Source organism: Cimex lectularius, unplaced genomic scaffold (genome assembly GCF_000648675.2).
Source record: "Cimex lectularius strain Harlan isolate CLEC.00 unplaced genomic scaffold, Clec_2.1 scaffold2, whole genome shotgun sequence".
Taxonomy (NCBI): Eukaryota; Metazoa; Arthropoda; class Insecta; order Hemiptera; family Cimicidae; genus Cimex; species Cimex lectularius.
In genome coordinates, this window is record NW_019394219.1 from 904,076 (window position 1) to 929,021 (window position 24,946).

At 34.0% G+C, this 24,946-nt stretch overlaps 1 protein-coding gene and 1 non-coding gene across 3 annotated transcripts in view; one reads left to right on the top strand and one right to left on the bottom strand.

Moving 5' to 3' along the window:
- Nucleotides 1-24,946, bottom strand: part of LOC106670347 (cGMP-specific 3',5'-cyclic phosphodiesterase) — an 88,492-nt gene that overhangs the window by 47,312 nt on the left and 16,234 nt on the right. The window lies entirely within an intron of this gene.
- Trnat-ugu lies at nucleotides 24,114-24,185 on the top strand. Its single transcript has one exon. It is a non-coding gene; the product is annotated as a tRNA-Thr (tRNA).

Sequence of the window (24,946 nt, forward strand, 5' to 3'; positions counted from 1 at the left end):
CCCACAAAATCGCCGCATTTGTAAATCTTCAATCAATTGTAAGGTGGAATCCACATTTTAACGAAAGTGAAAAAAAATTAAAATAAATGCACAATGCGCGAGAATGGTTGTGTTGTCCGCTAGATTTGATTCACGTCCGCGTTATAAATGTTCTTTTTATGTTTCAAATCATACTGTTCAAAACTATCTCCATATCTGTTTGCACATGAACTTATCAAAACCCGCTATACAAAATTTCGTTAATCACTGAGCATCCACAATAATCTACTAGCAACACTTGCAACTCTTAAGACGGTTGAAGAGAAAGTGAGTGACATGGCTTCAGTGTGAAAGAATCTTGCCACTGGACAAATTCTCCTACAAGTGACCTAAACGACAGTCAGTATGTACAGAACGTATGGTATGGTATGGTATGGTATGGTAAAAAGGATACTAGGAAGCGGGGTTTGCGCTCCCCAGACACTGCAGCCTTTTGGCTTATTGTACCTTTCTATTTCCTTAGTTCATTGCAATAGACTCAATCCATCTCCTTAGAAGTATCAGGTCATTCACTGTCGCTGCTGCAATTTGATTCCCTAAGTTTTTAAGATGATGATGTAAAGATGATATGGGTGGCTGTTTCCTCCTCCTCGTTACATACTCCTCAAATGGGATCATCGTTGTATATGCCCATGTTGTGTAGATGTTTGCTTAGATGCCAGTGACCGGTTAGTAGTCCTACCACTCCTCTGAGTTTGGCCCTCTCCAATTGCAGCAATGATTTTGCCGGTCTTGGTGACTAAGTTACCAAGTGAATAAGTTTACTATGTCTACCACCGCTAGTGTTTGTCCACTTCTCCTGTTTTGTTTGGAGAATCTATATTTGCTTTTGTTAACCCAAGAATAGATTCGCGATCTATGCATGGTCTTGCGGATCCTCCTCTGGCCAGACTGTCTGCTTTCTCGTTACCCAAAATTCCCCTGTGCCCTGGCTCCCAAGATATCATCAGGTTGTTGTGTTTCCCCAGGTTTTGGAGATTTTGGATACATTCACTGACTAATTTTGATGTGATTCTTTTATATGCTAATGCTTTAATGGCTGCTTGGCTATCAGAGCTTATGAGGATTTTTTGCCAGTGTAACCTCTTTTAAAATTTTCCAGGGCACAAGCATTGATGGCAAGTATTTCTGCTGGAAAGACCGAAGTGTTCTTCCCTAATGAGTTTGATTGCTCATGTTTTGGGCTTGTACAAAAACGCCTATGATTGTTTTGGAGCCATCTGTATACCATATCATTGTATCTGATGCTCTCATGTGTCCTTCCTCTCCTTTATAGTCCGTTGAGACTTGTTGCCAGAATTGTTTAGTTCCTTTCCAATTTAATTGTTTCTGGAGCCTAGTGAGCTTTTCCCAGCCTCTCTCCTTTTATAAATATTTCCGAAGGAAGTAGATTTAGAGTTTTCTAATACATTTGTAGGGTAGAACGTATTTACTTATTACAGTATTTGTAGTTTTAAACAACAAATAAATAAAAAAAAAGAAATTTCCGTACAATTGTTTTTAACAAATGAAGACAGTATTTCTTATATAATAATAATAATAATAAATCTTTAAAGTCAATTTTATAAAGAATCGCTTTTTATTGGACATACTGAGGATTAGATTAAACTTTTAGTACAAGGGAAAAAACTTGAAGTTAATTGTAACGAGTAATTGGTTTAGGGTGTGATTTATTATTAATATTTAAGGCAATTTAATAAGAGAAATTGATCGTTAAGGAACAGCGGGACCCTTTACGTAGCAAAGGGAATTAGCTATATTAAGGGATGTCTACGCTACAGGAGGGGTGGTTGTTAAACCTCAATTTCTTGACTGGTATCCTTTGATCCCCCTCTGCTAACATTCGCCTTATAGGGGACAAAAATAGCTCTGGGGATCTCCTTCGGAATATTTGGATTGCCTTTTCTTCATATTATAAATTGTCGTTTCAAAAAGACTGAACATCCAAGGTAATGAGGTAGAAGACAATCCAAGCCACATCCACATTATTAAAAAACAATTGCTAAAAAGAGAAAAAAACAAAATCCAGCTGAAAATCTACGCAAGTCAGCAACAACTCTAGTTCTGATTTAATATATATTTATTCACTTTTATGCACACCCGGTAGAGGTGTTCAATGGTAAGAAATATTGGTGTTTTGAAGTTGTGTAAAAGAGAATGAGATCAACCAAGTAAATCTGACCGTCTTCAAATATTCAACACGTTAAAGGTGTTTTCCCTTTGTACTTTTGCACAGAAGCCTCATACAATTTTAAGATGAATCACTAGAGAGAAATTGCGTTGTAAAAATATTAATTATATCATGATGAGCGATCGTTTTATTGTATTTTGTTTTAATTATTACAAGATTCAAAAATTGTTGATTTATATTTCTGAAATGTTTTTTATAACTGACTTCAGACAATAGTCTCAGATATTTGCCAAATAGTTTAATTGTTTGTTTATAGCTCTTTTAAAATGCCTTCGTGTAGCTTAGTTATACATATATTATTTATACATACATTATTTTAATAGTTACAACATATATTGTATAATAGTATAGTATATTATATATAGTAGTAATAATAGTACACAGTATACAGTATAGTAGTATCTTTATGTAAGGTATTGGCTGAAATGAAAAACTAACTTTTTCATTTCAACCAATACCTTACATAAAGATTAATTAATTTAAAGAAGCTATTTTGTCAATCGGACCACGAAATCTAATGGATTTAATAAATAAAACGAAGTTTTTGGCCATTTCATTTGTCGTCGAGAATCGAATCGTGATTACATGCCATTTGAAAAATGGCAAAAAGGAGGGAAAATTCGAAAGTTGGGGTTGAGATGGGAAGTTGGTGTCCGAGTGGATCGAAGTCGCGATAGCTCAAGTGACAGAGCAGAGGCGTATTTAGCCGAAGGTCGTGGGTTCGAATCCCGCTCGTGACACTGGCTTTTTTATCTCAACGAATACCTTACATAAAGATTAATTAATTGATAGAAGTAATTTGGTCAACAGACCAAGAAATATAATGTAAGTAAAACAAAGTACAACTTCACTAACAGCTTCCCTTGGCCATCATGGCGCCGAGAATCGAATCCTTACTAAACGACATTTGAAAAATGGCAAAAAGGATGGAAAATTCGAAAGATTGTAGGTTGAAGTGGGAAGTTGGTGTCAGAGTGGATCGAACACAAGATAGCTTAAGTGGTAGAGCAGCGGCGTATTTAGTTGAAGGTCGTGAGTTCGAATCCCGTTTCTATCACAGCAAGTTTTTAATAGTATTGATCTATCACATGCTTTAAGGATTCTTCGTGTCTTTGCTTTCAACTCTTGCAGGCCCATTTCTTTTCAAATTTTGTGGTTTTTCCTTACGCTTACACTTTTGAGAAGTGTTTCATAAGAATCCAAAAGTGCCTTTTAACACATGAAAGAAGTTTAAGTTTAATCCATTAGATTTCGCGGTCCGATTGACCAAATAACTTCTTTCAATTAATTAATCTTTATGTAAGGTATTGGTTGAGATAAAAAAAGCCAGTGTCACGAGCGGAATTCGAACCCACGACATTCGGCTAAATACGTCGCTGCTCTACCACTTGAGTTTTTTTAAAATATAAGAAGCGTTTAATTAGAATTCGACGATTACAGTTAATAGGAAGAAAACAGAAGACGGCGAATAGTTTTCTAATTGGTTTACACTCAACTAAACCCTGATATAAACGGTTATAGTGGGCATAAAACTTTCTTTGTGCCATATGGCCCTTTGGTGATTTATTTCCTCGCTGTATTCCCTGTGTTGAAGATATATTTTTTCAACTTGTGTATTTCAGCTCTCCCGTTACAATGCGTCAGAACGCAAGACAGAGCGGATTGTTGAGATCGGATGAAGCGTGGTCGTGGGTTGATCCAACCAAATCCAACCACCCTGGACCTTTTTTTCACGATATCCTTCCTGAATATATTGTCTCCTTGGGTAATCCATAGTTCCATAAGGTCAATAAAAAAAATTGGTTTACTTTAGTTTTGCATGGTAGTTTCGTGTATATACATTTTCTTGTTTTACTCTTTCCTTTATATTGATCTTTAAATTCGTTGTTCCAAGAATTTGACACGGCGCTGTAATAGGAATGAGGGACGCTTTTTAACATCGGACTGGACCTCACGGGCGAGTTTCCACCGTGATTTACCTTTTTGGTGAGACGGATGTCTTTTTTATAATTATTTTGGTAGGTTGGGTGATTCTAATAAAGGATGGTAATTGATATTATTCATTGATTGTATTTTAAGTCGTAAAATGACCTATAATTGTAGTGAGGTCGATTATTGGGGGGGGGGGGAAGTCGAGGCCTGAAAAGTTGTTATCGGAAGCCAAAGTTGCAATCGCTTGCTTCTTCACGTACGTTGTAAAGGCCTCTATAGTTCATCTAGGTTAGTTGGCCTTGTGGCTGGAACCTAGATCTAATTATTAGATCATTTATATAATTCACGTTATTAAAATAAGCTTCCTCTATTTCTTTTGTCGAATATTCCGTGAGCAGGTGTGCAAATCTACTCATCCCATCGTATAATTTCCAGGACGTGAGTCCTAAGGACATGAGTCCTAATTAAGGGTGCGATAAGTTCCCGGCCGATGCTGCAGTCTCTACAGAGAGAATTGTTTTATGTCGCGGCTATTTTTTAAACTTTTCGGGAAAATAACTATTTGTTTTGTTAATTTGGGTGAGCCTGTCCAACAATGAAATGGCCAACCAAAACTTATTGTTTCTGAAAAAGGTACATTTTCCAGCACCGCCTCAATGTACCTAGGTAACTCCTGAACCGGACGACTTTGTGAAGCTGGAGATGTAGTGCCGATTCTGCCGGAGTAAAGGTCTGTTTGTTCGTACTTGGAACTATATTTGGATGATGTAGTTGTGTTTTGTGAGTTTTCTGTGCGCAGTTTGCATCTTTGTATAAGTGTTGTGATTGAAGTGAGCAGTTTGCGAAGGGAGCTAACCCGGAGCGGTTTGAAGTTTCATTTCCCTCATTTTGTTTTTGGAGACTTTGGACTTTCTTTTGAAATGTGCATATTTCCTGACACGAATCCCGCGCCTGACCTGCGGTCTGTATCTGGGTTAGTCCAATTGAACCGGTTTTGAACCCTTGAACATTCGTAATGGAAATTTTGTCTGCACTTTGTGTATGTCGTGAATGTTCCCGTTTGGGTCTCTGAAACATGTCCCATGAATATTTGTCGTCTTTTTCGCCATTTCGTTAAAAAATTCATGAAAATTAGAACTGTAAATGTAGAAAGTAAATTATTGTTTCTATTTCATAGAATAAGAACATTTCGCAGGGCTCAGATTTGGTATTGTTTTGAAATGTGAAATTCAGGACTGTTTTGAAATCGTGTACTAAACGTACAAAGAGATAACGAAAGCTCTTCAGCTTTTGCGATTACAATAACTTGTAACAAAAAAATTTCGCATGTATATGGCAATAATGAAACTTAAAATTTAAAAATTGTACATTTTAAAAGGAATATGTGGTGGAAACCTAGACAAAAGGTTAAACAAAGAAAAAATGTACAGTATTTCATAAAATATGGGTTCCTTCCGCATGTATGTCCAAAAGCTCTGCTACCAGAGTGTCACCTCGAATCTTGAGGAACACTTATTTACCTCTTTAATTAAGCACAGTGTGACAGATAACCGTTCGATTTCTAGGGCTTAGGGATTATGGGATTAAGCAACGGCGTTCAAAAAACTTTTCAAATTCCTTTCTAACCTAACGCAGGTAAGGCTAGGAGAGGTCTCCGAAGCTTGGAACCTCTTTTATCGCTAACTTTGGAGACAGACTTAGTACATTTAATGTAATTTATTTGTCCGACCGATTTTTGTTTTCGTTACTGTACGGCCTTCTAGCGTGAAGCCTTGTTCTCTGAAGAGCCCCAAATTAAAAGTGATAATGGATTTAATGTGTAGAGATTAGTGACCGTTAATCGATAGTTATTCAGATATCGTGAGATGCGGTCGGGTGTAATGTAGGTTTCAGAAAAACATTTTCTTTATCGTGCCAACGTTTCGATCTTTTATTGAGATCATCTTCAGGGCCTGGGATTTACAATGTTTACATTTAACAATTACATTTAGGATGTGGAAAAGTGAATTTATACAATGCAAAATATATTTTATATAAAAAAAATTGTAAATCCCAGGCCCTGAAGATGATCTCAATAAAAGATCGAAACGTTGGCACGATAAAGAAAATGTTTTTCTGAAACCTACATCACACCCGATCGCATCTCACGATATCTGAATAACTAATGAATTTAATTTTAAACTGAATAAATTGAGTAATTAAATTTGTCCATCAATGTATTATAATTTATAACCATTTCTTTACATATACCAACGCATAATATTTTCTACTACATATTGAGTCAATTTCTTAGTTTTGCATCTTGGAACTCCAGCAGCTTCTAATATGAACAATATATAATAATTTAATAAGCTTTGAATTTATCAAAAAGCAAAAACTTACGTGCCTTTTAAAAGGACGAATGAGACGAGGTATTACAAAAGCGGCATAACTATAAATTTTTAAAAATTTCTATAATGTCGGTTATTGTTTGCTAATTGTAAAAGACCTCATGCAATTTATATTATGTGGGCGGATGATGATGCTTTCATAATAGAAGAGAAAAGTCGGAAAACCTGAGGGGCACAAAAAGTTGGGAGATCCGCTCAGCGACCGACGTGCCACGAGTGCTTGCTCAGTGTAAACAGCAGTTCGGTCGATGTCTGATTTGAATTTCATCTTTTCTCAGTTGCTCTGTGTACATTGTGCTATGTTGAAACCTGTCAACGCAATACATAATGAAAATACCTGTTTCATTCTTATAAACTGGTAAACCGGAAACACACAATGCAAAATAATGCAGAATAATAAATTAATTTAAACAGTTTTTTCTATTAACCCTTCGTTTTCGAGAAAAGTGAGTGTGCCGTTGAAATTGAGACACATTTGGCGATTACGTAAGCTATTGCTATTGTAGGTAATTGTTTTGTTAACAATGAATAATAATGGTAAGACAACGTAAATTTTTAAATCCATTATATTTAGTGGTCTGATTGACCAAATTACTTCTTTCAATTAATTAATCTTTTTACGTAAGGTTTTGGTTGAAATGGAAAAGTTAGTGTCACGAGCGGGATTCGAACCCACGACCTTCGGCTAAATACACCACTGCTCTAACCACTTGAGCTATCGTGACTTCCACTTTTACCCCCTTCTTAATAAGTAAAACGAAGTATATCTTCACTAACAACCTACCATGTCGCCGAGAATCGAATCCTGATTACACGGCATTTGAAAAACGGCAAAAAGGAAGGAAAATTCGAAAGGTAGGAGTCGGTGTCCGAGAGGATCGAAGTCTCGATAGCTCAAGTGGTAAGCAGCGGCGTATTTAGCCGAGGGTCGTGGGTTCGAATCCCGCTCGTGACACTGACTTTTTCATCTCAACCAAAACCTTACGTAAAAAGAATAATTAATTGAAAAGAATTTATTTGGTCAATCGGACCACGAAACCTAATAGATACAATAAGCAAAATGAAGTATACTTCACTAACAGCTCTCCGTGGCCATTTCATTTGCCGCCGAGAATCAAACAGATTACACGACATTTGAAAAATGGCAAAAAGGAGGGGAAAAAAAAAAGTGGGGTTGAGATGGGAAGTTAGTGTCCGAGAGGATCGAAGTCACGATAGCTCAGGTGGTTGAGTAGCGGCGTATTTAGCCGAAGGTCGTGGGTTCGAATCCCGCTCGTGACATTGACTTTCCATCTCAAATAAAACCTTAATTAAAAATTAATTAATTGAAAAAAAAAAATTATTTGGTCAATAGGACCACGAAACCTAATAGATTATCTAAAATATTAATCCATTTGTTTTAGTGGTCAATTGACCAAGTTACTTTTTTCAATCAATTATTCTTTTTATGTAAGGTCTTGGTTGAGATAAAAAAAGTCGTGTCACGAGGGGGAATCGAACCCACGACCTAGCTACCTATTAACTAAAATATCAAATTAAAATATATTTTGGTTTTTCTGCTGTTTGAAATAAGACGCCCAAAGACAAATTTATATTTATCTTGAACATGGCAGGCTTTTCTCATGATGACTGTAATGCGATGTCTGTAAGTAGGTCTCTACTGTCTTTGTCTCTGTAAGTAGGTGCCTACTGGTTATATTCGGAGGCCACGGGCCGTTTGTGACCTCGGAGGGTTACTGGGTTTACACACCATTTCCACCAGAATGTAAAATTTTATGACAGTTTTATACTTTCTGGGCGTCCATTAAGGCCAATTCGTTGTTAACACTGAGAACATCCTTGCTATAGACACCTGTCCTGTCAATGCACTTGTTTTCAACGATGATGGATTTAGCTGAGTATTTTGCGACATTTGGAAATTCTATACTTCGTCAACCGATTCTTCATTTTAACGACGAATTATTTAATTTCAGGATTAGTAATTCATTGATCGGTTTCAAGTTAATCTCTGTTCATATCTCATAGGAAATTGTATGTTTATACACTTCCGGTTCATCATAAAGTTAGTTGGGGTTTGGTCGTTTACGCATCCTCGGGGTTCTTATTTCACAGATCGGCAAATCAAAATGACTTTTTCCTCAGATACGATCAAATGACAGGTTCATCATCTAGCAAACCTCAATATGAAATCGCACAATTTAAAGTTAGACGTTTTAAGCTTTGTCTATTAATTAAACACTACGGCATAGGATTTTCTTCGACTAAGTCTGTATATACGTTCTATTCACAAATACTTTGCAGTAAGAAAGTTCATTACTTGATTTACGAAGCAGTTGTTCTCTCTCTTCTTTCTTATATGGTCAGTTCAGATATTTGTCTTTGATTGAGTAGGGCAGCTATTTACGTCTTGTATAATTCGTCTAAGCATTCACGAGCACTCCTCCCATTCATCATGAAAATTTGGGAATCAAATAATTGATGTTTTTTCTTTGAACTGACTTTCGGTATTTTGTAAAAATGCTCTTAATTCACGACTGAAAACAAAAGCTTAAAATTATGAACGCCCCTTTTCTTATTTCTATGTTTTTGTTTTCTTTTGTATTTTTGTGCGGTGAGTTGCACAGCTTGTTTTTCCTCAGTGCCATTAAATATTTAATATGACCTTTTCATATATCTATTTTATTTTTTATTTATATAACTTAATATATTAATATCATGGTTGTGCAGACGTATGGAATGCTAATGTTTTTGATGAACGAAAACAACACATCTTAGTTTTTTAATTAAATGCTATTTCTAGACCTACCTGGCCATCTCTTCAGGACTGACTGAGACTGTCAGAATTGACTCATTAATGATTTTAATTTAGAAAACTAGCGTATGGTATTCGTTCATCAGAAATCCCAACTTTAAATATTGGTCTTTATGTAAGGTATTGGTTGAGATAAAAAAATTCAGTGTCACGAGCGGGGTTCGAACCCAAGACCTTCGGCTAAATACGCCGCTGCTCTACCACTAGAGCTATCGTGACTTCGATCCACGCCAACTTCCCATCTCAACCTACCTTTCGAATTTTCCCTCCTTTTTGCCATTTTTCGAATCCGCTCGTGACACTAACTTTTTCATTTCAGCCAATACTTTACATAAAGATTAATTGATTGAAAGAAGTTATTTGGTCAATCGGGCCAGGAAATATAATCGACTCACATATTGGTATCATTTCTGAACGCAAGATGTTTGATTATTTTATTCAATTTACACTACTTTTAAATTTCTTTTATCATTCTAAACAATTCTTATCCTTATCAGGTAAAATAGAATATACAACTGTAAATGAGGATTTCTTTAAGGACGTTTCAAGTGGGTTGAAATGGTGTGGAGGCTTAGAAGAGGGATAGCCATTTGAAAGACGTTAAAAGAAACTTGAGAATCCGCTTGTCTGAAAGAGGAATGAGTCGTTTTTATACAGAAATATAACATTTCTCCTACTGTATAATGTAATATTAAAATTGAGATAATTTGAAAATGCTACAATTTTCCAAAGGAGATTTCATTTTGCATCGAAACGACTATTGCTGAATAGAACTGTTACGTATTAATGGAAAAAAGTGCAATAAACTTAAACGAGCGAGTCTTATTTCCCTTTGTCCCTTTTTTTCCAGCTTGAGTATGGTACAGGGTTTAAATGCCTCAGTCAAACATGATCAAAAATTATTAAACCGGTAAAAGTTACAGTGATAAAACAAGACATGACTGGAAAGGAAAATGTATTTCATTTCTTTTTCCAGTTGCGTCGCCAATTTATTAGAAGCACTTTGCAAATTCTCTTTTCAAGGTAGGACTGTGTATTTCTCACTCTTCTTGGACTTTCCATTTCAGTTTGCTCTATGGCTACTGTACGTATTAGAAACATATATGTTGTACAAAGATGTGAAAGGTGAAGTGGTTGTAAGGATCTGTGCGTGGGTGTTTGTGTGACTTGTCATACTTAGCTGTCTTTTATCATCGACAAACTTTTGATTGTCAACAAGCATTTACAGCTGTATTAGATTTGTGCGAATCAAGAGCAATTTACCAATTTAATTTGCCTTTCTTATGTTGTTTTTGTCGAAGTTACTTAAGTGTCGAAGTTACTTTTTGTGGAGCAAATTGCTGCGCTGCGCTTGACACATTTATTTGTAATTATTCGGAGATCGTGATATGCGGTATGGTGTGACGTAGGTTTTAGAAAAACATTTTCTTAATCGTGCCAACGTTTCGAACTTTATTGAGATCATCTTCAGAGCCAGGGATTTATAAACATTGTTTGAATTTTACAAATACATGTAAGATGTAGAAAAAAATTGAAAAATATGAATTTATACAATGCTAGAAAATTTTAGATTAAATTTTTTTTTAATTTATATCGGGTTGTCCGGAAAATAATGCAGGATTTTAAGTTTTCATTAAAAAAAATCTATATAAAATATTCTGTTTACGTTTACAGGATTACTCATTTGTATGAATGTCANTTAAAGAACATTGCTTTAAAGTAACTAGTTTCTTTTTTTTTGTTTAATACCAAAATCCTGCATTATTTTCCGGACAACCCAATACAATACTAGAAAATTTTAGGTTTAAAAAAAGAATGAATTTATACAATGCTAGAAAATTTTTAGATTAAAAAAATGAATTTATTCAACGCTAGAAATTTTTTTTTTTAGATTCAATCAAATTATTCGTACTCACTCAAAGTGTTTGTTTTCCGTGTAAACGTGTCATTCTTGTAAGTCGTGTTCAGAGTGCCAATGAGATATTAATGTTTTATGTTTAAACGTTGGATTTTGAACGGGTTGAAGGAAGTTGGGATAGAAATCCTAACTGTATTTGTAATATTCAAACAATGTTTATAAATCCCAGGCTCTGAAGATGATCTCAATAAAGATCGAAACGTTGGCACGATAAAGAAAATGTTTTTCTATAACCTTCGTCACACCAGACAGCATCTCACGATCTCCGAATAATCATTGACCGGTCATTAAACACCACACATTTATTTGTAATAAGGATCACTCTGACTGTCCAAATAAATTTATTTTTTAATCAGTATTTTATTCCTTCGACAACGCTTATAAATCAACACTTATCATGTTTATAATTCTAATTAAGTTTTTCATAATTAAACTAATCAAATTATCGGAATAAAACCAAAAGAAGAAACCTATTAGAAATGGTAGCATTAAAAGATCATGTTTTCACATGTAAAAAATTATTTAAATATTAATAACCAAAAATTTTTTAAAAATTATTTTCGACTTTATTTATTTCCTTTATTTACATAACATAATGTGTATTGATTTACCGCTGAATTTATTTTATTCAAATGGCTTAACACTTAACGGACCGGAGGACAGTTGAAAAATGACGGCATCTGTCGATTCACAGTTCATTGATCAATAGCTTTTGAACCGACACGAGACAAGTTTTACTTTTCTATCAGTGACTTCGTCTATAATATGCTTTTACCCTTTTTCTGCAATATTCTTGTATTTATGTAGGATTCCAATCTTCGTAGAGGTCATTAGACAGATGAAAAAAAGAAGACTAAACGCTGGGTTCACCGAGCTTTCGCCTTATAGTGCCTTCATCCGGGCGTATTTTCTTACAAATTCAAATAAATACACAGTAACATACAATTAACAATTTATGTAATAAAATGATATACATAATTTCCCAAGAATGACAAAAACGATTAACATGGAAAACTATTGTAAAAGCGTTTAAGGTTATGGACACCATCAATAATGTAGCATGGTGGCCATGTGCTCCTTAACCTTAAACCCATTGAATGTTTATAGAGTGATTAGTGCGAAACACTAGTGTATGATCAAATACCTCAATGATTTGCTTGAATTTTTTAACTGTATATATACCCTTTTACGTTTTGGTGGTCAATTGACCAAGTTACTTCTTTCAATTAATTATTCTTTCTATATAAGGTCTTGGTTGTATATACAACGTTGGACAGGTTTTGTTGTATGAATTAAAACTAATGTGGATGGGAGCTCAGTCGATTTTTGAAAACGTACCACAAACTTAACGTGTTGTTTAAGCTTTATCAACACTAGTGTGAAAGGGCTCAAGGGAGGGATAACAACATCCCTTCCATCGGAAATAATAAATTACCAACCCTCTTACGCGGGCTAATCTCTGCTCATGTCGAAACGCGGGGTGGCGAGGTGGAAAAGACGCTAGGCGCCCGCTATGTCCATCGTAGCAAGTTGAAAAGAAGATTTTTGTCAGATTTTGGCCAGCGTAATTATTTTAAAATCCGGTACGATACCTGATGGGGTGATTACAATTCATGTTATCTAAGTCTGGATATGTTCACATTTTATTATCAAATAAATAGCATAATATTACGTCAAATAATCAGTTTGAAACGGGAGGACAATTTGTTTCAATTAGCCAGTGGCGCGGATTTGTTGAGGACCGCTCTGCGGGGGAGGAATTGCCTTCTCCCCTTGGGTTGTTTTTTCCGAGGGTGATACAATCTGCCTGAGATACCCCGGGAACCTTCGACCGAAACGGATCTTCTTACGATCCTCAGATTTCACCAACTTTTCCAGGTGGAATAAAACGATTGAGAAATTGATTCGGCATTTTCCAATTTTTCAAACCAAAGATTAAGCATTGATACTAGTTCTCACAACTTCATGGTTCAAAAACTGGTTCAGTTTCGTGCCGAATTCAACCCCGACTTTTCAGATTTGGAAAAGGCAACTGTCCGCATTATAAATCGCCGAGACTCATAGAGAACCGTATTGTCTTCCAAGTTCTTGGTTTGTAAGAAACTAAACATTCAATCAAGGTAGTTTTCTGAGAAAACGTCGGCATTTTACATAGTCAAGATGACTGTTCAAATTAAGAGGGGATTACACTATATCTTAACTATGATGGATCGAAAAATTACCCGGTGCTCTCTATGTATCCTAAATGCGAGAGAAGACGTATTCCATTATTTGGCAATATGTCCTGTTCTTGCCGAGTTCCCTGGGTACTTCCAAGCTTAGCGAATCCCAGATGATTTCGCTGCTCGACTCCTCCTGCCGACCACTCATTAAATTTTCATGCGCTGCATGACATAGATACTTTCTAGTACATCAATTCAACTTTTAAACATTCTCACTCGTTCTTAACATTGGCTTGTATTATTTCTTACATATTTTCTTTTGCATGTTTATTTATACAATGTTTGTATTTTTGGTTAGTTATGTAATCTCTCTCTCTCTCTCTCTCTCTCTCTCTCTCTCTCTCTCTCTCTCTCTCCCTTTCTATATCTTTATACGTAAAACATCCTCAAATGCTGACAATAGTGTGGCGAGGGGTGAGAGGGGAGAAGAATATGTATTGTCAGTTCAATCTCCAGCTGGCGAAATAGAACAATTTTTTTTAAGATGTAAATATTTATATTATTATTACTGCCATTAGCCTCAGAGAATAGCTGTAATTATTTTGTAGTAACAAGACGTTTTTCTCTTCTAAGCCGTTAGGATTGTGAAAACTTGGGGATGGGTTTTATAAGATCCATGATAAATCAATTCCACTAGGTGGTAGCATAACAAACCCGGTCATAATGTAATTTTAAGTTCCTTAAATGTTCCTTGATCGATCAACGCTGTTACATTACACAAAATTCAAATTGGATTTTAGGGAACTAGGAAAAACCGGCTGATCATTGGAGTCCTTTTAAGTCCTCGGCCAGCAAATAGTCAGTAATAGACAAAAATAGTGGCCTGTTGGGGCAATGGCCCCATTCTAGAGAATTTAATAATTACTCGTATTAAATCAGTACTTAGAGTGAATACATTATATTTGTAATTTATCCAGACTCTCATCTTGATTATCTGTTGCCTTAATTTAAGATAACTTGTAGAACAGCAACTGTACCCTACTTAGTGCCACATGCTGGATGCGAGTTGAACCGAGCTTTGGCTCTTCCCCCCCTCAACCTATTTATTAACTGATCCTAAGATCCTTACTCGTCCGATAAGTATTACAAAGTCAGACAAGGTGCGGGTCTTTCCTCTTTCTTCCTCGTTGGGACTGAAGTACCACAAGGAAGCATACTAGGCCCTCTCTTATTTACAATATACACTACCGATATCCCTCTGAATCCTAACACATTCCTTGCTGTCCTTTCAGACAGAGGGGCGACTTGAGGTATTCATGGATTACTGTCTCGTTAAAAGCATTATCAGGATCGGGATGGGTGCAAAAGTCTCACTAAGATACGGGGCCAAAATGTTGGCCTTGAAAACATTAATGAACAACATGGGAATTATTTATGTCATGATGTTATACGTGCATATGTCTATTTATTTTTCTTATATGGTAACTATTTACTGTCCACGTATACTTATTTATTTACACCAAAATAATTTTAAACCAAAGATAATACGTGTCTCTAGACATAGTTATTAGGTTATGAATAATGATAGCAGCGATGTTTTATATAGTGAAAAATTATATTATCGTTGTTGCGTTTATTACGATATGTTGGTGAGTTTGTACAGTGTGCTTGATTTTTAATTTGTTGTGAACTTTGTTGTATAAATTGTTATTATTATATTAAGATATACATAGTTATTATTATTCCTACTGAATACGTATACCATATTGAATTTTAATAAAAGTAAAACATGGATACGTTTTGTATTGTAAAATGGAGTGATGAATAAACTGTCAATACACCGATTTAATGGGATTCCGTAACGATGTACGAAAAACCTGTATAGGTCGAGGCCGGTAGTGAGGTGATAAAGATAAAAAGGTTGAGTCGTATAAAAAAAGGTTAGTATCACATTGCTGATGGTTTATTTATGTTCTAAAGTTATTTTATAAAAAGTTTTATTGTAATCAAGGTAGCCGCGAAGAGGGGAGACGGAAAAATGGCCCCGAAATGCTAGCCCCAAAAGAAATTTACATAAAATAAAGAAAGAGGAAAACAGATTGTTGTTATCACGACGTTCAAAAAATAAAATTAAAAAAACCCAAAAAATGAAAGCAGAAACGTGAATACTTAGAATATATATATACATGTATATACGTAATTGTAGTTGTTGCATTTCTTTTAATCACGCCATCTGGTGATTCCTGCGTGATTTCAACTTCTTCTTGTTGAATATCTGCAGGCACATAATTTTCCTCTAGAATTTTATCACCATATTGAAATGCTGTGCAATATACGTGATTATTTCGTATATGTTTTGTATTTTTAACGCTTGGACATTCTTCTAGGCCGTCTAAACATATTTTTAGGTTCCCAAATGTTTGTTTCATATTTTTTTAATGTAATTTTGAACACACCCTAAGTAATTTTGCTATGAGGGATAATGCTTCTTTTTTTAAATTTTTTTTTTACACAACTTCTAGTTGTCAGAACTTCATAATTCTTCATAATTTCCAGAAAAGAATGAATTTATTTGTATGATAAGCCTATAAAATAATAGGGTAGATTGGTCCGCAAAACATGGGCAGAGTCCCCTAAAGGGTCGATTCTCGGAGAGGGGCGTCGGTGGCCGCAACGGTTGACACGGCGGTTATCACTGTAAGGTAAAGGTCCCGGGTTCGAATCCAGCGGCCCTGCATCGACATACTCACAAATAAGCTTTTTTCAAAAACACCGGCACCGGCACCCTGAGGGTTTATATGATCTCTGCTGTTGCGAACCCTTGTAAAAAAAAAGATTCTCGTAAAAACAATTTTCTAACATTATAGATTTCTTTTTATAGAAATACAGCTCTATATTAAGTACATATTGCGAACTAAACTTTAAAAAATTTCTGTGGTTCAAATAGAAATTTAAATAAAACGAAAAGCAATAGCAGTGAGGTTGCGGCACATTTTCGAACAATTAGTTGAAGGCTGGGACGGGTCGAAATAGCCGAAGGGCAGCTGATGATTGCGATATCTGGAGAAGGGGCTGCTAATGGGCTATTGATTCGTCTGGAGGTACACCAACACCGGAAGCTAATATGCAAGAATTAATGTCTTGCTTTTTTTAAACATTTTTCCATGAAAATTCTCATCACTCAGTATGCCATCGAAATAATCTGTCTAAACGTACGATACTATTTCTACACACCAAAAAACAATTATGTACGATTATGTTTTCGGATATTTATAGTAAAATTATCAACTATCCATAGCGTATGCCGATGATTTATTGGTTACTTTGGTTGTACAATATGTGGTATATATTTTTTTATAGATAATTTATGTTATATTTATTTATGACAACATTTAGTATATATTGTTTTTTCGTATTTACTAATATTTTATATTACATTATTTAGTATTATATTATATTTATACGTGAATTTTAGGCCTTGGTTTGAAACGGTCTCAGAATGGATATAGTAAAATGCCCGCTATGGAACGATGATGCTCCTGAAGACATCTTTAATTTTTTCGGACTATGTCCTTAATTAGCTGAAATTAGGTTTTTATATTTTATTAAATGAAGTTGAGAGTGTCGGTGTTTTTGTCGTTTATGCATGGACCCGGCGACTCATCACTAAAAATACCGAATTCGAATTGAGAGCCCATAAAATTCCAACCCAACATACTCACAAATGTTTTGTTTTTTTAAATACCGGCGATCCCACAAAAAGATTTTAAAAAATATAAGCGAAGTTTCACAAAAGGCGGTACTATATATTTTTTAACTGGGCAAGTCCACCCTCGGCGGTTCTATTTCCTCGACCTGTCTGGAAACCTGGGTGGAATAAGGAGTTGACAATGATAAAGTGTTAAAATGAAAAAAACAATGTGTGGTGTTTAGTGACCATTAGCCAATGATTATTTGTAGATCGGGAGATGCGGTCTGGTGTGACGTAGGTTTTTAGAAAAACATTTTCTTTATCGAGCCAACGTTTCGATCTTTATTGAGATCATCTTCAGGCACTCTCAACACGACACACAAGAATGACACATCTACACAGAAAACAAACACTTTGAGCCCTGAAGATGATCTAAATAAAGATCGAAACGTTGACTCGATAAAGAAAATGTTTTTCTAAAAACTACGTCACACCAGACCGCATCTCATGATTTCCAAATAATGAAAAATATCGTATATGCAAAAAACCTCAAATACACATGTCTCAACATAAATCAATTTTATCAACGGGTTGATTTTGCATTTACAAGTACTAATAAATGTGATGGGCAAAAGTATAGGCGATATGAGAAAGAAAAACACTTTTTTCCTCCAGCTATTTTATCATTTTCTCAGCATACAATAAACTTATTTATAAATTAGAAGTAAACATAATTTAAGACGATTGTATTTCGCCACAATGAAGAGCTGTTTGCAACTGAAGAGAATAAATGAGACTCCCTGTATACTAAACCCGCAATACTTGTGTGTATTGGGGGCATGGTGTTTGTTGGGCAGACCCTTACCCAATTAACATCAGCTAAATTAATTAATAAGATAAATTAATTATTTTTATTGAAACTAAACAAAACATTGTAAAAAATAGCAACAGACAAATGTCAGGCCACGTGGTCATATACTGGACTTACTGTGGGAAAATTGTTTTGGGTGATTTCCTATTTTTCTCTGTTTAAATTTTTAAATTAGCATTGACTAGAACGTATTTGTAGCGTACTTATTTTTGCGTTTCGTTTATTGTTTTTATATTATAATTCTGTACTTTCTTGTCGAACTTTGCTTTTTATTTCGTCTCTGTGAAGAGATATTTACGATTAGGGCGTTTTAAATGGGACATTCTGTATACCCTGCATAACATTATGCTTTTACAAGTATGCAATGCTAGTTATTATTACTATTACTACTAGTTTGAAACAATTCTGTTGGTATAGATGAAGTTTTAAAAATAGCCAAATTAAAAGCTAGTATTTTTTTCTTTTTCTAGACCAAATGGAATGAAAGGTAGGTGAAAATGTTTATATGCGGTGTTTAGTGACCGTTAGCCAATGATTATTTGTGATCGTGAGATGCGTTCTGGTGTGACGTAGGTTTAGAAAAACATTTTCTTTATCGTGCCAACGTTTCGATCTTTATTGAGATCATCTTCAGGGCCTGGGATTTAGAAACATTGTTTAAATTATACAAATACATGTAGGATGTGAAAAAATGAGTTTATACAATGCAAGAAAATTTTAGATTAAAAAAAATGAATTTATACAATGCTAGAAAATTTTAGATTCAATTGCACTTTATAGTAAATCCGGTATTTTAATTATATTATAAAGATAAGTGTAAAGATAAGTGATTCATTATATTTTTGACGTAAAGTACTCGCGATTAAAAAGAAAGAAGGCTTCAGCATTTATCTAAAATTTTCTAGCATTGTATCAATTCATTTTTTTAAATCTAAAATTTTGTAGAATTGTATAAATTCATTTTTTTTAAACCAAAATTTACTAGCATTGTATAAATTCGTTTTTTTAATCCAAAATTTTCTAGACTTGTATAAATTCATTTTTTGAATCTAAAATTTTCTAGCATTGTATAAATTCATTTTTTTAAATCCAAAATTTTCTAGAATTGTATAAATTCATTTTTTTTAATCCAAACTTTTCTAGCATTGTATAGATTCATTTTTTAATACAAAATTTTCTAGCAATGTATAAATTCATTTTTTTAATCCAAAATTTTCTAGCATTGTGTAAATTCATTTCTTTAATCTAAAATTTTCTAGCATTGAATAAATTCATTTTTTTTACATCCTACATGTATTTGTGAAATTTAAACAATGTTTATAAATCCCAAGCCCTGAAGATGATCTCAATAAAGATCGAAACCTGGGTGGAATAAGGAGTTGACAATGAAAAAGTGTTAAAATGAAAAAAAAACAATGTGTGGTGTTTAGTGACCATTAGCCAATCATTATTTGTAGATCGGGAGATGCGATCTAAGATCGAAACGTTATTTTATAAAGATGTTTATTATAAAGAAATGTTTTTCTAAAACCTACGTCACACTAGACCGCGCCTCAGGATCTCCGAATAATCGTAAATGTATATATTTAGTGAGCTGGTTTCAGTTTAAATGTCATTTCTGTTGTTCCTAAAACTAAATTTGGTCGGCGGTCATTTGAGCCGTTTATGCTTTCGAATATGGATATGGACACGAAATGGGACGGCTGGGATTTCAGGGCGGTTTTCATCGCCCTGTTCCGAATCCAAAGATAAACATCCCGCCCCAGGCGATATTGCAGAACAACAACAACTGTTCCCCACTTGGCAGTTTTGTTGTCAATAATTGTCGTCCGTTCGTATCGATCAACGGATTATGAATGGGTCCTTGTTTTAAGACCTTGCGTTGCTCTCCCTGAAAGGCACAATCAAAATCATTGGAACCTAATTGGACATTAATGGTGGTACTTCACTGTTCATTAAAACCACGACGGCAAAGTGCTTTTTTTAATTTTCCACTTTATTGCAATTGATTTTGCCCAAAGGTTTAATTTTACCTCAAATAGCATTGTGTCCATATACCAAGAGACAGGTTTTATTGAATGGATCTCTTGACGAAACAGTACAGGTTTGCTCAATACTTCAGAAGGGGACAAGGCCCTCCTTCTTTTTATGTTTTATTTGGTTAATTAAGTGAATTACCCTTATCGATAATTATAATTCGTCAATATCGGGTAAGAGCATTCAAAGCGCTAAGAAAACGAAAAACAGTTTCTTAAAAGAATATGCAAAATAAAATTAAATTCATATAAATACCACAAAAGAAAAATACGACATACACAATTCTGCAGCAGCCAAAAACAAGCAGGAGTTTTTAAGAGAACCACACAGATTATATATATATATATATATACATATAAAATAAAGATATGGTTTATAAATGCCAAATTGAAACAAAAATTTTGCCTACAATTTGTCTTAAAATTTAAATTTTTTTGCCTTCTTTATAGTTTTTAAAGTTTTGGACCATATTTTGTAACAACCAAAGATAACCGTATTCCAATGAATATTTTAATATTTTCTTATTTTTTAATCATTTATTTTTCAATAATTAAAATTTTAATCATTTCCCCCAATTTGTGATATGCACAGAATCACCTAACGCCATCTCGGCATTAAAAAATAAATTTTCCATAGATCCACTCATACAAAATATTTATGAAAAGATAGATAGACTGGCTCAAACCTCCTCCTTCTTATTAAGTTTCACACAATTGCACCATTTTCATCAAGTAGCGTCAGAACAGGACACTCATATTTTTTGTAGTTTATGTCAAACTATGTACATGTAATTTATATGAATTACAAGTATGTATATGTAAGTTATATTAATTACAACATTCTTGTTTTAATGTAAGCCAAATTAACCGAGATCAAAAATTCGTTAGTTTTTATTTTAAAAAATTAATTTTAATGGCTTGGTAGAAAATCAATCAAAACACCAGAATCATTTTTTGATATAATGAATTTTACTACACGGTTTTGCTCATAAAATTTAACTAGCAATTGACTTCATGGTTTTGCTCGTAAAATTACACCATTTTCGTTGGGCAGCGTCAGAACAGGACACTCATATTTTTTGTAGTTTATTTCAAACTATGTGTCTGTAATTTTGTCGTAATATTAATTACAACATTCTTATTTTAATATAAACCAAATTAAACGAGATCAAAAATTCATGAGTTTTATAAAATTTGTTTAATTATGATGGTTAGGCATAAAATTTATCAAAACACCGGAATAACTTTATTTAAAACAATTAAATTTAACAAACAATATGGTTGTGCTTACAAAATTTAACTAACAATTTATTACATGGCTGTACAAGGTTTTACTCAAAATAGTACATTAAGAACAAAAGAGGCGTTGCGATTATGATACTGATTTGTGATACACGCTGTGTGACTGAATGCGGCGTGTGCTTGCGTCGGGTAGATGTGCATACCCTACCAAAACGTGGCAAGGCGTCGGGTAGCGTCGCATGGCGTAGCATCGGTTAAGCCAGGAACACACTTACCCGATGCTACGCCATGCGACGCTACCCGACGCCTTGCCACGATTTGGTGGGGTGTGCACATCTATCCGACTCAAGCACACGTCGCGTACAGACCACAGCGTTTATCACAATAATCACTATCACAATCGCAACTCATCTTTTGTTCTTAATGCACTATTTTGAGCAAAACCTTGTAATAAATTGTTAGTTAAATTTTATGAGCACAACCATCTAATAAATTGTTTGTTAAACTTAACTGTTTTAAATATAGTTACTCCTAACCATCATAATTAAACAATGTTTATAAAAACTTATGCATTTTTTATCTCGTTTAATTTGGTTTACATTAAAATAACATGTTGTAATTAATATAACGACAATAATCATGTAGTTTGAATAAAAATATGAGTGTCCGGTTCTTTTGTCTTCGACTGTACTCGATGCGACGAAAATCTGGACAGTGGGGATCGCAGAGCGTCGAGTAGATGTGGACGGGGGTAATGCAACCTTTGAAAAATCTGAGTTTTGATTTGCGTCGGGTACCGTCGCATGGCGTAGCATCGGGTAAGTGTGTTCCTGGCTTTAAGTGTGTTCCGGCTTTATTCTTGGAACATGTCTCTACATATTCCAATACGTTTCCGCCCCCTTCTTTCCTTTGCATAGTGCTATTTCCTTCCAAACTGAAATTACCTAATTTTTCACAATGGATATCCATACAGAATAAGTAATTTTTAATTACGTTTTTAAAATATTTTACTTTAATCCTAATGTATATTATCTAAAGAAGCGCCATACTACCTGTGTTAATTTATACAATAATTATATTCAATTTTCTTTTCCCTTTATAAACCTGAAAAGTCGGTGCGTCCGTCAGGCCTCGCTAAACACTAAAACAGTTTGTTCTTGATTTTTATTTTTTATTTATTTATTTATTTTTTTGCTTAGTTAATTTGATTTCAAGTATCGAGTTTATAATAGGATTTTATGAAATTTTTACTTCTTAGATTATTTATAATTGTTTATAATTTATTTGATACACGTGCAATCCTTACTTGGACTTAATTTTTCGAAAAGATAGATGAATTCAAAAATTACCTTTTCACTTTTTCTTAGTTAATCTTTTCACGGGTTTGAATTTACTGTTTTTCTTGGATATAATGGCTATGGAGGAACAGGGACGATACGTGAAGACCAAATCCCAAATCCAAACCCATTTACTGACAAAAAGACTATGATACCAAGAGGCTCCTATGAATATGCGACTTGTGCAGAAGATGGTGTTCTGTTGTTCGATGGAAAGAATACTCACTCAAAGTGTTCGTTTTCTGCGTAGAAATACCTTGATTGAATATAAAAAATATTTATTTGAATTGTTTCAATTCACTTTTTTTCCACATCCTACATATTTTTGTTAAATTTAAACAATGTTTGTAAATCCCGGGCCCTGAAGATGATCTCAATAAAGATCGAAACGTTGGCACAATAAAGACAATATTTTTCTGAAACCTACATCACACCAGACCGCATCTCACGATTTCCGAATAATTATAAAAATAATCTTATAACTATTTGCATAAGTGAATATAACACAAGACACAATTCATTGGCTAATTCACATTTTTACAACGTAAAAACTACGGAATATTATAACTTTTCATTAAATATATACGTTTTTATTTTATAAAGAGAGGATTATTATTCAATTTCAAAAACTACAAAGAAGGCAAAAAATTTATAATTTCAAAAATTTAAATTATAGTTGATCTTTTAAAGCCAAGATTTAATTTTGTTGTTTTTCTCATGCTACATGGTTCATTCTGTATTATGTTTCTTTATTTGTTTGTTTTTCATTTTGTAAAGATATAACCTGTTTATTTCTCTGATGATCGCCAAAAACTCCTAGTCTCATAGTACAAGCTTTGCTTTTTGACAGCAGGCAGGGATGAACCAAAATATTATTTTTTTTTATAAATTTATACGTACATTCTTGCAAATAAAGATTTATTATTATTATTCTTGACTGCCTTTTAAAAACCTGCATTATTTTTGCACCAGCCTAATAATAAACATAAACCCAAACCCGAAAATAATTTATTTTGATTTAATTTTCTTTACAATAACGTAGAGTATTTATTAACACAAAATGATGATTCTTACACAAATTATGCATGTTAACGTAAGAAGAAAACGAGGATTAGGATAAAGAAGAAATGATTACAGATAATTAAAAGAATAAATTGTAGACAAAATGACCTGAGCTGAGAATTTATTGTTAAATAGTCAAATGCTATAAGATTGGAATATTTTTATAATAATTACCCGACCTGTATTGGATAAATGTGCATAGAATTTATACGACTATCTTTTTTGACTATACTGAAGGTAACGATATATACTGCTAATAATATGTTTAACTTTCTGACAAGTCGCCTTTGTGTCCTGTAAAAAATTAACAATAACTATACATTATAATAAAGAATTACTTATACGTAATAAAACGATATTTAATGTTTTAAGACGTATGCTGCAATAAATGAACAATAGCATTACGGCTATAGGCGCTTTGGACGTGGAGGCCTCTTTAGCTCAGTGGCAGAGCACTGGTCTTGTAAACCAGGGGTCGTGAGTTCGATCCTCACAGGAGGCATGCTTATTTTTTTTACCCTTACAACATAGAAAATAAATAGGAACGTATTTTTTACATGTTTTATTGGCCGGTGCGGTTTTTTAAGTTTATCCTCGGTGTAATTTCGTATCAGAGATTATTTAGAGATCGCGAGATGTGGTCTGGTGTGACGAAGGTTTAGAAAAACATTAAATTCACTAATTTCCGCTTGACCAATTAATATATTATAATTAATTAATGTTTTTAGTTGAGATGAAAAAGTCAATGGGACGTTTAGAAAAACATCTTCTTTATCGTGCCAAGGTTTCGATCTTTATTTAGATAATCTTCAGGGCCTGGGATTTATAAACATTGTTTAAATTATACAAATGCGTGTAGTATGTGAAAAAATGGCATTTATACAATGATGTACAAAACAGAAATTTTAGGTTTAATCAAAGTATTTGTACTCACTCAAAGTGTGTGTTTTCAGTGTAAATGTGTAATAGTTGTGTATCGTATTAAGAGTGTTAGTGAGATATAATTTTTTTAAAATAAATATTCGGTTTTGAAGGAGTTGGGAAGGAAGTAGGGATAGAAATTCATTTTTCTATAAGGTGTCAGCTTCTTTGGGGTGAAAGGACCGACAATGGAAAAAAAAGTAATGGTTTGTCGTTCGGGCCTGGTTATCCTTTCAGGATTATTATAGACGGGAGTATTGGGGAAAGGAGAAATAAATTGTTGAGGATTTTGACTATGTAGAATTTTTTGATGTGCGGAGTGAAATGATTGTTTTATGTTTT